Source organism: Miscanthus floridulus, chromosome 17 (genome assembly GCF_019320115.1).
Source record: "Miscanthus floridulus cultivar M001 chromosome 17, ASM1932011v1, whole genome shotgun sequence".
Taxonomy (NCBI): domain Eukaryota; kingdom Viridiplantae; phylum Streptophyta; class Magnoliopsida; order Poales; family Poaceae; genus Miscanthus; species Miscanthus floridulus.
In genome coordinates, this window is record NC_089596.1 from 31,039,686 (window position 1) to 31,054,731 (window position 15,046).

General features: G+C 46.5%; 1 non-coding gene across 1 annotated transcript; it reads right to left on the minus strand.

The window, feature by feature from the left end:
- Positions 1 to 1,200: 1,200 nt before the first annotated feature.
- On the minus strand, positions 1,201 to 1,309 carry LOC136519190 (small nucleolar RNA R71). The gene has a single exon (XR_010774751.1). It is a non-coding gene; the product is annotated as a small nucleolar RNA R71 (small nucleolar RNA).
- Positions 1,310 to 15,046: the final 13,737 nt, after the last annotated feature.

Consider the following 15,046-nt stretch of genomic DNA (forward strand, 5'->3'; position numbering starts at 1 on the left):
GGTGTAATTGAACTAATCAAATATATGCTTTGACTTATAATTAAGAATGCCTTAGGAATTATTCGTCTAATATTCTACCTGACCATGCTAACGCTGTAGAAAGGAGTGCTCTGAGTGATTTATCATTATTATTACTTATCATTTATACATATCTTATCCTATGACTTATCCCTATTGTGAGTAGAGTAATGACTATGGTTTAATTCTCCTTCAATAGTATAAGTTATCAATACATGTCCATGCTAGACATTCCCAGTGGTAAAAATATAAATAACGATACCTAGAATACTCTCAGGTAAAATGCTACAATAGTATATTATCTATGCGCTTGTGGATACTTTTCATTCATAGATTTATATATATTCTCTCTAGTCACATAATTACTAAAGAACTGCTTAGTGTTATTCTAGTAGTAATACTATGTAGTACCAACAAATATCTCTGGCATCATCACTAGGGATGACAACCAAGTAAAGCTAGGGGATATAGGTTTATAATAGGTGGCTAAGTACTCAAATAAGTGACACGTTTATAAACATCAACAAGCATTTTTGGCACTGTTGCCGGGGAAGGTAACTAGCAAAGGAAGTATTGATAAACTTATACTTATTGATGGGATCGAGATAACCGTTGACCTCTGCTTAAACAGGCTTACCCTTGTTTTGTCTACTTGTGTATCTTATGCAGGGTAATGTATGACCGGTTTTGACCTTCTGACAAACTACGTTGAAGATCTAGAAACATTAATCAGGAGAACCAGAGCTAAACTCAAGAAAGTCTCAGCTTTGAAATTGAAACATAACCATATAAGGCAAAGCTTAACACTAGAATTTGAAGCCATGGCTAACAGGACTCCTTGAATTCTCTACTCCAACTACGATCAACATCCATACCAAACCGACAGTCAATGTTAGAGACAATGGATTTGAGCTTAAGTAGGCTCTCATCAATATGGTGCAAGCAAACTAGTTTTGTGGAAAGGCACATGAAGATGCAAGTGCACATCTTCAACACTTCCTGGAGATCTGTAGCACCTTCACCATCAAAGGAGTAACCCAAGATGCCATACTACTTTGCCTTTTCCATTCTCACTTTTGGGAAAGGCAAAGCAGTGGTTCTACACCAATAAAGATAGAAATATTACATGGGATAACTGCTCCACTGCCTTTCTAGCAAAGTTATTTCCCATAGGCAAGACCAATGCTCTATGTGAGAGAATCTTAAGCTTTTAGCAACAACATGATGAATCTATCCCTAAGGCATGGGAATGCTTTCAAGACTATATATCAGAATGTCCTCATCATGGGATGGAGAATTGGCTACTCATGCAGACGTTCTACCATGGGTTGGCCAATAGTACTCATGAGACTATGGATGCTACTGCTGGAGGTGCATTCTTATCACTTACACTTCCAGCTACGACCACTCTTGTGGAGAAGATGGCCTCCAACCAAGGCTAGAATGAAGAATGCATTTAGACCCACAAGAGAGGTGGAGGTATGCATCAACTCTAGGAGGTAGACATGCTATCTACCAAGATTGACCTACTGATGAAGAAGCTCGAAGACTGAGCTAATGAAAAGCAAGAAGTCATGCACATTCATGATTCTCGCATGACATGTGAAGTGTGTGGAAGCACTAGGCATTTAGGGAATAGCTGTCCTAAGACCCATGAGGATGTGAATATTGTCAACAACAACAACTACTATCATCCTCAACAAAATCAAGGATGGACCCAGCAACAAAGGCTGAACTACCAAGGTAATTATCAAGGTAACTATCAAGGTAATAATTTCAATCAAACACCGTTGAGAGAATTAATTGCTAGTCAGTCCAAACTTATGGAGGGATTATCTAGAAAGGTAGCTTTCAATGATAAAATTCTAGAAAATATAAGTAGTAGAATGGATAGCTTTGCTTCTGCCATTAAGAACCAGCATAGCTTTAATAAAATGATAGAATCACAAATAGCCCAGCTGGCGGCTGCTATTCCTCCATCCGATAAAGGTAATATTCTAGGGCAACCGAAATGAAACGACCCTGATTTTCGCGAAGGGAAATCCATAGTGTCAAAGTGTAATAAGACCGTTGTAGATCATATTACCCAAATTCCAGTCGAATATCATATCCATACCACGAAAATATCAGAGTACAAATAGTGCGGAATTACATAAATTATTACATCATCGCATTGGCGGAATCAAAAGTAGCATTTATTCAGAACAGCTTGAAGATAAGATCGCCAAACTCGAGCGTAGGCACGAACCCCTCAACCATCAAACTCCTCGAAGCTATACTCCTCAGCAGAACCTGTGTGCCAAAATTTATCAGTACGATTTGTACTGGCCACTCCCAACCCTATGAGCATTGCTTTGTGGAAATTGGATGCAAGTTGGATATAATCAAAGGAATTATAAGGCAGGGGTTTCCTATGCAGTAGCATATCAAGTATATAATAACAGTTGGTCAAGTTTTAACACCATTCCCACACAAATTACACCCCATTCCCTTCCTAGAGCCAAGTTTCGATCCTGGGATCGATATACCACCATCTCCACACCATCACCATACCATAACCATACCATCGCTTAGTCGATAGGCCAACTCCCTCTTGGCACTGTCTCAAGGCCCGTAGCCCCTAGCTACGACCGACACTCTCTCATGGGGGAAGAAGAGAAGGACTCATCTCTCTATCTAGTTTAAGCGAAACCCAGGAAAGGTCCATAGCTGACAAGTTGGCACATCTATCGATCGATCAACCATACACTCTGCAGAGGTTTTACATAACCACAAGATCCGCCTTCCTCGCTGACCATCGTCAACTGGGCTGATTCTGGCCGCTTGCTAGCCTAGGATAATGCCACTCTACCATTCAGCCCTGGTACACCCAAGTCTATCAGGGGTGGCTGAAACTGTGAGTCATGAGCCGGGTCCACAAGGTCTCCATGAAGTCTCGGAAGGGTGTAGGGGAAATCCTCTGCGCCCCATACCTCCTTACACTGTCCGCTATCAACCTAGAAGTAGTGGCAATATCCTACCAAGTAGTCCGGCCATCCCGCACCACATAGGGCGAGTGGTACGTAAGGCTTCCCAGTGAATCTGAGTACTAGTAAGTCCTTAGGGGTGACTAAGCCAGAATGTCTCCATCAGGGTTTCCATTTATCATGCCACCACAACACCTCCAACTCGGGCTCCTCCCATCATAGGTTCACACCTAGGTCCACCTCATATACCGTTTACCCACCATAGGTATCCATTACAGGGGTGCCCAGGTAGCACCACACGGCATGACTTGCCCTAGGCTCATCATATACTCCAACTTGGTCGACACAACCCTCACCCTCCACACACCCAAGTCACACACGCAGCACTCTCCCCATAGTCCAGATAACACCAGTTTTCACCACGCATTAGTGCAAGCATAGTAGAAGTAATAAGCAATGAAATATAGTAGCAAGCGTGTGACTAGCCTAACAGCAGGGTGAGCAGGGGTAAGGTTGCGTCAAGATAAAGGCCATCAAGAAAGCATACTACCATGCAGGTCCTATCATAGTGTGATTACAACTATAAAGTAAAGCAATAGCAGTTCTATATTAGCCATGTGTAATAGGTGCTACGAGATTGGGTGGGATGTGGCACCTTCAGTGTAGTCGTCTCCATTCTCCTCATGGTACTCACGATCCTCATCTGTCTGGTTCTCCTCCGAGTCTACATCGATCGCATCATAGTCACGTTAGCGACGTCTATAGAATAGCACAAAGAAGTAATGGAAATTCAAAAGAGCCAAATGCACTCAAACATGGGTTCATTTCATAGAGCTTGATTTTAGATGAATTTTGGTCCTAGTTTTGTATTTTTCTGAGGTCATACGAATTAGTTATGAATTTCTAAAGTTTAAATAATTTCTAAAATTGGAAAAAGGCTGAATTAATCCTGGGCTGACACATGTCACGCAGTGACTGGTCCACGTGGAATGCTGACGTTAGTATGACATCATCATTTCGGTTCTGAGCTGACAGGTGGGGTCCAGCTGATGTCGGCATGACGTCAGCAATGTCATCAGTTCTGATAGGTGGGTCCAGGGACTCTTGGGTCACTAACATGTGGGTCTGGTCAAAGTCAACGTCAGTCAATGGTGAGTCAACGGTCAATGGTCAGAGTCACTGACATGTGGGGCCTAACTGCTGACGTCAGCAGCTGATGTCATTGTGATGTCAGCATGATGTCACCCCGACTGTGTTGGCTTCTGACGTGTGGGTCCCGTGTGACGTCAGCATGATGTCAGTATCTGACATGTGGGTCTAGAGTGACCGTGTCACTGACATGTGGGGCCAGGTCAATGGTCAACGTTGACTGGTCAACGGTCAACATGGGCCGGGTCTCAAATGTGCCCTGGTGGGCTCGGGTTGGGCCGGTCTAGGCCGGGCTTGGCCTGCCATGTGGCATGCTATGGAGCTGCCACATCACATCCCTGGGCCTCTACTAGGCCATGGTCCATGGCTCATGGGCGTGAGCATGGCTCACGGTGGACCAAGAGGTGCTGGTCCATGGACCGCAGATAGGACTATGGTGGACCAAGTCCACCCTCCTTCTCTCAGGCGTGGTCCTTGTGCACTGGGTGCACGCACGGGTGGCCGACATTTCTCCTGTGGTGGTGCTCCTGCCGGTGGCAAGCTCGTTGGTGAGCCTCCGTGGCGGTGCTGGTGTCCAATAAGGGAGGGGAAAAGCTTTCCCAGGCCAAGGCAATCATGATGCTAGGGTCTAAGTGGTGGCTGGGGCCTTCTAGGGTGTTGGCCACGGTGGCTGGCGGCTCGGCAGTGCTCGCCAGTGGCGAAGTCGCGCACGCAGGCTCTCTAGTGGCTAAGCTGGGCAAATGAGGGCTTTTGCGGTTCCGTGGGTGCACGGCGAAGGTGTCCAGGGCTCAAGGCGAGGCTTTGGTTTCCTAGGTGGCCGGTAGGGACGTCCCAGTGGCCACGACGACATAGTGATGATGGCGAGGCGCACGGGTGAACCACAAGGCTCCAGTGGGGTGGTCACGGCATGGTCGTGGATGTGTGCATGGGTGCATGTGTTCCCAGCGGCTGGAGACGGCCCTAGCCTATGAGCTCCTAGTGTGGAGCGCCATGGCCGACAAGGTGAGGTTCGGCGGTGGGTAGAGAGAGACCGAAAGGGGGCTTACCATGGGTGTTGTGGAAGAGGGGATGGCGGTGCAGTGATGAGTTGCGGCTGTGTAGCTCTGCAAGCCATGCAGTGCTGACCCACGACTGTGACGACGACGACGGCGTTGCCCTCGGCTCCGGTGACTTCAGCAGCACATGGGGGCTCTGATCCTCCTCTCACGACCTCCTTCTTGGCCCTCTGATCTCGGTGTGGTGTGACTGCTGGGCCACCAAGTGGCGGCTGTGGTTGAGGGAGAGGCTGAGGCATCGGGCGTGGCTTTATAGCCAAGCACCATGCTTCCCATGGCGGCTAGCATCGTGCGGTGGAGGCGTGTGCACCGCATCAGATGGTGGCATGGGGTTGCATGAGCGCGGCGCAAGGGGGACAGGGTCATGCCCCGGGCGTGACCCCCTGGCCCGCCCCAACCACCGCTGTCGGCTCTTGGTCGCGCGGCGGTTGAGCGTGGCGTGGAGAAGATGAATAGGAGGGCTATCATGCGGGGCCCACATGGCAGCGGCAGCAGGCGAGTGGAGAGCGTGCGGGCGTGCTGGGCTGCTGCGTGCGAGTTGGGCCGGCCTGCTGCGTGTTGGCGGGGCTGCTTGCTGGACTGCTGCGCGCTGGCGGGCCGAGAAGCCGAGCAGGCCTGGGCTGTGAGGCCTTCTCCTCTTTTCTTTTCTTTTCTATTTTCTGTTTCTACTTCCTTGATTTGAATTCAAATTTGGTTTTTAAATTTGGATTCCAAATTGGTGCACCATATTCATTGGAGTTTAGATATGAGGCCCACCACATTCTTTTATATATTTATATATTAGGAATTTATTTAGCTAGTTTGTATATCAATCATAGGTGTAGTTTGATATATATAAAAATAGGATTAGTTTTCTCTTTTTACACAATTATCCTTTGTTTTTGAATAGTAATTACTCTATGGTGTGTTTCTTTTAAAAGAGTTGTCAAGCATAACATAAAACAAATGGAAATCCAAATCACAATTTGGGTTAACAATGTATGCAACACTTTATTTGTTAGAAATTAAGTAATCATAATCAACAAAAGACATGCCATGCTTATGTGTTAACTTGGGTTGGGGTTAGACCTAATGCATCTCTTAGGTTGGGTTACTATACATGACACTCATCATCACATGGGAGTTTTGAGAAAAATTTTGTAGTTGGTATTTTTGGTGTATAGATTTTTGGGTTGTTACAGTCCTACCCCCTTAATAGAATCTCGTCCCTGAGATTAAAGCATAACGTACTCTTCGAAGAGGTAAGGATATCGTAGCCAGAGGTCAGACTCTTTCTCCCATGTTGCCTCTTTCTCTGTGTGATTGCTCCATTGGATCTTGCACATAAGAATAGTCTTACTTTGGGTCTCTTTGGTATCTCTGCTTAGAATTCTGATAGGATGTTCTTTATACTCAAGTGTATCTTGAATGTCAAGTGTATCAGTTGGAACCACTTCATTGGGCACTCTCAAGCACTTGCGTAGCTGTGAGACATGGAATACGGGGTGTACACCATCAATTCCTCAGGTAGCTCAAGTTTGTAGGCGAGCTTCCAATCCTCTTGCAAATCTTGTATGGGCCAACAAATCTAGGGGCAAGCTTTTCTTTCACATGGAATCTGATAGTTCCACGTAGCGGGGATACCTTGAGATAGATGAAGTCTCCCACATTGAACTCAAGTTCTCTTCTCCTTTTGTCAGCATAGCTCTTGTATCGACTTTGAGCAATTCTCAAGTTCTCCTTCACTTGAGCAACTCCTTCTTCGGCATCTTGAATCTTGGCGGAGTCAAAGAATGATCTTTCTCCTGGTTGGGACCACATCAAAGGTGTCTTACAAGGTTTGCCATACAGAGCTTCAAATGGCGACATCTTGATACTAGCTTGGTAGCTGTTGTTGTAAGAGAACTCTGCATAGGGTAGGCATTTCTTCCAATCAGAGCCATAATTCAGTACACTAGCACGAAGCATGTCTTCTAAGATCTGATTTACTCGTTCTGTCTGTCCATCTGTCTGTGGGTGGTAAGCCATACTAAAATCAAGTTTGGTTCCAATGGACTTGTGCAGAGCTTCCTAGAATCGGGACACAAACTGAGGACCACGGTCAGATACAATACTAGAGGGAGCTCCATGCAGTCTGAGAATATACCCAACATATAGATCTGCTAATTTTTTGGCATTGGTCTTTGTCTTAACTGATACAAAGTGAGCAATCTTGGTTAAGCGATCAACAATCACCTAGATGGAATCATTGCCTTTCTGCGAACGGGGCAATCCAACTATGAAATCCATGGATATGCTCTCCCACTTCCACTCAGGAACGTCAAGAGGCTTTAGCAAACCTATAGGCCTTTGATGTTTAGCCTTGACTCTATTGCAGGTGTCACAACGTGCCACATGTCCTACAATGTCTGTCTTCATGCCTTTCCACCAAAAGTGTTTCTTCAAGTCTTGATACATTTTTGAATCTCCAGGGTGAATACAGTACTTGGAATCATGAGCTTCTGATAGAATTTCCTCTCATAGTACTGGGTCAGATGGAACACAGATTCTATTCTTGAACCAGATGGTTCCTTGTTCATCATCTTGGTGGTTGGTCTTGTAGCCTAGTTTCATCAGACCATGGAGATATTCAATCTCTTCGCAATTTTTCTGAGCTTGACCGATGCGATCTGTGAGATCATACTGTATGTGGAGCTCATTCAACAAGCCATGCGGTAGTATCTCTAGTTGGAAATCATCAATCTCTACCTTGAGCTCAGATGGTACGGATTCAGTGATTAAGGTGTGACAGTAACTCTTGCGACTGAGAGCATCTGCGACTACATTAGCTTTTCCTGGGTGATAGTGAATTTCTAGGTCATAGTCCTTGATCAACTCTAGCCATCGGCGTTGCCTCATATTCAAATCTTCTTGAGTGAAAAAGTACTTCAAGCTCTTGTGATTCATATAGATATCACACTTGTTGCCTATCAAGTAGTGTCTCTAGATCTTCAAGGCATGCACAACTGCTGTTAACTCAAGATCATGGGTTGGGTAATGGTTCTCATATTCTTTCAACTGTCAAGACGCATATGCTATCACTCTCCCATCTTGCATCAATACACAACCAAGTCCTTGGCGGGATGCATCACAATAGACCACAAAATCTTTGCTGATATCGAGCAATGCTAGCATAGGAGTTGTGGTAAGCTTCCGTTTCTATTCCTGGAAGCTTTGTTCACACTCGAGCGTCCATTCAAACTCCTTAATCTTCTTCAGAAGGTTGGTCATTGGATGGGCTATCTTGGAGAAGTTCTCAATGAATCAGCGATAATATCCGGCCAATCCCAAGAAACTTTTGATTTCTGTCACATTATAGGGTTAATCCCACTCTTTCATGGCTTCAATCTTGGCTGGGTCAACTACGACACCATCAGCTGATAGTACATGGCCTAAGAAGGCAACTTCCTGTAGCCAAAATTCGCATTTGCTGAACTTTGCGTAGAGCTAATGTTGGGCTAGTTTCTCAAGCACCGTTCTTAGATGATGTTCGTGTTCTTCAGTAGTGTGTGAATAGACAAGGATGTCATCAATGAATACCACCATGAATTTATCTAGTTCCTCCATGAAAACCTTATTCATCATGTTCATGAAGTATGTGGGAGCATTCGTGAGTCCAAAGGACACCACGGTGAACTCAAACTGCCCATACCTAGTCACAAAAGCTGTCTTCGGGATGTCACTCTCTCGAATCTTCATATGATGATAGCCAGATCTGAGATCAATCTTAGAGAAATACTTGGCACCTCTGAGCTGATCAAGCAGATCATCAATTCTCAGCAGAGGGTACTTGTTCTTGATGGTGACTGCGTTCAAGTTCCGGTAATCGATGCACATTCTCATCGAGCCATCCTTCTTCTTAACAAATAGAACAGGGGATCCCCAGGGTGAAGCACTGGGTCTGATATATCCCTTCGAGATGAGCTCATCAAGCTATTTCTTGAGCTCGGCCAGTTCATCAACTGACATGCGATAGGGTCTCTTGGCAATGGGTCCTATTCCTGGCAAGAGATCAATGATGAACTCTACATCACGGTCTGGTGGCATACTGGTAATTCTTTAGGGAATACATCAGGATAGTCTCTGACCATAGGCACATCATGAACTATCTTCTCCTCTTTCTGTGACTCTGAACTAGCTTTAAGGGCACACAAGATAGAGGTGGACTTTCTGGACTAGGGTTCACATCTAATGACTTGGCCTGATGGGTGGGTCACTTGGATGTATCTAGGTGAACATGATATGATACCTTGGTGAAGGGTTAGCCAATCCATGCCTAAGATGACATCTAGGTTAGTGGAAGGTAATAGGGTTAGGTCGGCTTTAAAGATAAGACCCTCAATGGTAAGACTCACTCCCTTACAGATGTGGGTGCATTTTAGGTCTCCTAAAGGTGAACTGGTGATGATAGGCTTTTCACGTGGGGTTACAGGCAGGTCATGTTCTCATGCAAACTTGGATGATATGTAAGAACAAGTTGCTCCTGAGTCAAATAGAACTGATGTAGTATTGCCATTAACTAAAAACATACCGTACACCACGTCAGGGGCAGCCTGTGCTTCCTCAGCGTCTAGATGGTTGAGACGTCCATGAGTAGCAGATCCCTTGAACTGAGACTTCTGAGCAGCTGAGTTCTGAGGGCACTCAGTGGCTTTGTGACCTTGTTGGCCATAAGCAAAGCAGGTGAAAGGCATACCGCCTATAGGGGTTGGCACGGGTGCCTTCCAGTTTCCAGTGCTTGGTGCGGAGCGGTTCTGTGCTGGGCATTCATTCGCTGAGCGGGGACGGTTGAAACGGTCCTGAGTGTTGCGGTCCTGAGCATAGCGGTCCTAGGTGTAACAATCCTGAGTAGGGCGGGAGTATTTGGCAGTGTAGCCTCCACCACCCCTACTCGATCCAGGGTTGTCATCCCTGTTGTGGCAAGAGCATTCCCTAGATGGTGCATCTCTACGGAACCTCTTGAGATCATGACCACGAAGAGACTCCTTAGGCTTGTGCTTCCTCTCCCTGTACTCTTCTCTAGCTTCAGCACAGTCCTTCTCAATCTAGATGCAACGATCCACCAGAGCACGCAATGTGTTACTCTCAATACCGCCAACCTTCAGCTTGATGTGCGGGTTAAGTCCCTTGCGGTAGTAGTATAGCTTCTCCTTCTTAGAGTTCACAACATAGGAAGGTGCATAGCACAGAAGGTTGGTGAAACGAGTAGTGTACTCAGTCACCTTGTCCTTTCCCATCTTGATGTTGCGGAACTCCTTAGCTTTGGCCTCCATGACACCCTTGGGAATATGATACTCAGTGAATGCTTTGGCGAACTCATCCCATGAGATGTTGGCGGGGTTCTCATGGGAATCACTGAAACTATCCCACTAGGCACGTGCTACACCTATGAGTTGGTGTGTGGCTGCTCCAACACACTCATCGTCGGTGAAGGTAGTGAGGTCAAGCTTCTTCTCCATCTCCTTGAGCCAGTCATCAGCTACAAGCGGGTCAGGGTCAGTGCCATCATAGGTCAGTGGCCTTAGCTTTAGGAATCCTTCTAGCTTCCTTTGGAAGTCATTTTGTTGTCCTCCCTGGCGACGGTTTGCTCCTTCAACAAGGGCTGCAAGAAGCTGGGTCTGTTGTGACATCACTTCTGCCAGGTTTGGTGGTGGTGGTGGTGGAATGTTCTCCTCAGGTGGCGGAGTATTCTCTAGGTGGAAGGGTATCCCTCCACATCCACGGCCATGGCCATGGCCACGGTTGTTGCCACCACGCCCCCCATTTGGTTCAACTGGTTCAGGGGTGGGCGCACGTCCACGGTTCATTAGGCGATTAGATCGGTGGTTCGGCATCTGCAACACGAATCATAGAGAATTTAGTGCTTGTGCCATAAGTGCTTATAATTCAATATGATTACATGATTTTGATGATTTAAAGAAAAACATTTATACTATCCAACACTCATTACAAAGAAGCAATAAGATTCATAAGATGCAATAAGATCCGAAACATTCATTACATGGGTTTTATTACATAGCATCATCCCCAGTAGCTACACTTGAAGACGTGCGAGAATCGTACTATGCATAATGTCTCATAATACATCTCATAAGGGGTACATCATGGGGTACAACTTACAGAAGCTACTAACATGACTCATGACCACGTAGGGTCATCCTACTCTAACTCGTACACCGCAGCTAGGATATGACTGTTCTCGATCTCGATCTCCTCGTCAGACTTGTGAAGTCGGGACACGTACTTCAGGGCCTCAGCGAGCTCCTCAGTAGGCTTGGCTCTAGGTAGGGTAGGGTAGGCGTCTAGGTTGAGGCGAGTTGGGGCTAACTTAAACTCCTCTATCCTAGGCTTCATCTTGCTGTGAATCTCCTTGGGTAGCGATCCCACATACCCTTCATCTCCCTGAGGCGCTTCCTGTCAGACTTCTGCTAAGCCTGCCATGTCCTCTCACACTTGTCCTGTAGGTACTCGGTCTGCCTGAGTGCCTCAATCAGGTGACCCTGGTTGCGAACGGCCTTCTTCCAGAACTCCTCTAGCTTTTGAGTCATGGTCTTGTTCCGGGGTTGGATCTTCAGCATATCAATCCCCTTGGATCTCTCTCTGTCTCCTCTGCGGTTGAACTTGGCCTTCTTGTCATCCAACTCTCTCTACAACTCTAATACCTTGCTGTCGAGGTAGCAGTTCCTATTGCCTAGGTCAGCTACTTTGTCCTATAAGTCAGCGACCTCAGCTCTGTGGGCTTCTTCACAATGGTTGAGCTCGTCCTATAGCTTGGTAACTGTCTCCAGTAGACTAGCCCGCTCCTGAGCTCCCTACGAGTCTTGCTCCTGGTGCTCCCACTAAAGGGCCTGGTCCTGACATCTCCTCTGCTCTAGCTGGGTCACGTACCTGTCCTACTCCAGTAGGTGAATAGCTGAGACACAAAGGCATCTATCCTCCTCGGCAAGGATAACTCTGCCTGCTGCGAAACTCTGCTCACTAGGGGTAAGGCTGAGGTTGAGGGCCTAGGAAAGTAGACGGAACTCTATTGTCTTTAGATGCTCGTAGTGATCCCTCATCACTCTACAAAGTGCCTTGTGTGAGATAGCTCGTAGTCCCTCCTCGACTGTGTCCTCTATAGTCAACTTGGTGAAAGCTAGGATAGAAGGCAAGGTAGTGCTAGCTGGGAACTCGACTGAGGTGACAATCGGTCCTTCGATTCCTCCTTCCTGAGCTGGCTTCTCGGTACAGGTGACCTTGACAAGCTCATCGGGGACTCCTAACATGACGAGAACTCGGTAGAGGGTCTGTGCAAAACCCCCGAGCTCACATAGGTCGAAGGTAAGCTTGGCGTGGTCCAGAGGTAGCGGTCCTAGAGGCGGACAGTCGACGTTCGTTGCCATGTGCATGTTTTAAGGAACAGGTGTTAGCAGGTCAATGATAGATAAGCCTTGCACAAAAGTAAATGCAGGGTCAGTATATAACCGAAAGAAGGGATGTTCACGTCCTATTCTATCGTCCATTTCTAAGGGTTTCGTCCTATGGTCAAGTATGGCTCTGATACCAACTGAAACGACCCCGATTTCCACGAAGGGAAATCCACAGTGTCGAAGTGTAATAAGACCGTTGTAGATCATATTGCCCAAATTCTAGTCGAATATCACATCCATACCACAAAAATATCAGAGTACAAATAGTGCGGAATTACATAAATTATTACATCACCGCATTGGTAGAATCAAAAGTAGCATTCATTCAGAATAGCTTGAAGATAAGATCGCCAAACTCGAGCATAGGCACGAACCCCTCAACCATCAAACTCCTCGGAGCTATACTCCTCAGCAGAACCTGTGTGCCAAAATTTATCAGTACGATTTGTATTGGCCACTCCCAACCCTATGAGCATTGCTTTGTGGAAATTGGATGCAAGTTGGATATAATCAAAGGAATTATAAGGCAGGGGTTTCCTATGCAGTAGCATATCAAGTATATAATAATAGTTGGTCAAGTTTTAACACCATTCCCACACACATTACACCTCATTCCCTTTCTAGAGCCAGGTTTCGATCCTGGGATCGATATACCACCATCTCCACACCATCACCAGACCATAACCATACCATCGCTCAGTCGACAGGCCAACTCCCTCTTGGCACTATCTCAAGGCCCGTAGCCCTTGGCTACGACCGACACTCTCTCATGGGGGAAGAAGAGAAGGACTCATCTCTCTATCTAGTTTAAGCGAAACCTAGTAAAGGTCCATAGCCGACAAGTCGGCACATGTATTGATCGATCAACCATACACTCTGCAGAAGTTTTACATAACCACAAGATCTGCCTTCCTCACTGACCGTCATCAACTAGGCTGATTTTGGCCGCTTGCTAGCCTAGGATAATGCCACTCTACCATTCAGCCCTGGTACACCCAAGTCTAGTCAGGGGTGGCTGAAACTATGAGTCATGAGCCAGGTCCACAAGGTCTCCATGAAGTCTCAGAAGGGTGTGGGGGAAATCCTCCGTGCCCTGTACCTCCTTACACTGTCCACTATCAACCTAGCAGTAGTGGCAATATCCTACCAAGTAGTCCGGCCGTCCCGCACCACATAGGGCGAGTGGTACGTAAGGCTTCCCGGTGAATCTGAGTACTAGTAAGTCCTTAGGGATGACCAAGCCAGAATGTCTCCATCAGGGTTTCCATTTATCGTGCCACCATAGCACCTCCATTCCGGGCTCCTCCCATCATAGGTTCACACCCAGGTCCACCTCATATACCATTTACCCACCATAGGTATCCATTACAGGGGTGCCCAGGTAGCACCACATGGCATGACTTGCCCCAGGCTTGTGTATACTCCAACTTGGTCAACACAACCCTCACCCTCTACGCACCCAAGTCACACACGCAGCACTCTTCCCATAGTCTAGATAACACCAGTTTCCACCTCGCATTAGTGCAAGCGTAGTAGAAGTAATAAGCAATGAAATATAGTAGCAAGCGTGTGACTAGCCTAATAGCAGGGTGAGTAGGGGTAAGGTTTCATCAAGGTAAAGGCCATCATGAAAGCATACTACCATGTAGGTCCTATCATAGTGTGATTACAACTATAAAGTAAAGCAATAGCAGTTCTATATTAGCCATGCGTAATAGGTGCTACGAGATTGGGTGGGATGTGGCACCTTTAGTGTAGTCGTCTCCGTTCTCCTCACGGTACTCATGATCCTCGTCTGTCTGGTTCTCCTCCGAGTCTGCATCGATCGCATCATAGTCGCGTTAGCGACGTCTATAGAATAGCACAAAGAAGCAATAGAAAATCAAAGGAGCCAAATGCACTCAAACATGGGTTCATTGCGTAGAGCTTGATTTTAGATGAATTTTAGTCCTAGTTTTGTATTTTTCTGAGGTCGTATGAATTAGTTATGAATTTCTGAAGTTTAAATCATTTCTAAAATTAGAAAAAGGCTGAATTAATCCTGGGCTGACACGTGTCACACAGTGACTGGTCCACATGGCATGCTGACATCAGCATGATGTCATCATCTTGGTTCCAAGCTGACAGGTGGGGTCTAGCTGATGTCGACATGACGTCAGCATGACGTCAGCAACGTCATCAGTTCTGACAGGTGGATCCAGGGACTCTTGGGTCACTAACATGTGGGTCCGGTCAAAGTCAACGTTAGTCAACGGTGAGTCAACAGTCAATAGTCAATGGTCAACGGTCAGAGTCACTAACATGTGGGGCCTGGCTGCTGACGTCAGCAGCTGATGTCATCGTGACGTCAGCATGACATCACCCCGGCTGTGTTGGCTTCTGACGTGTGGGTCCCGTGTGACGTCAGCATCTGACATGTGGGTCCAGAGTG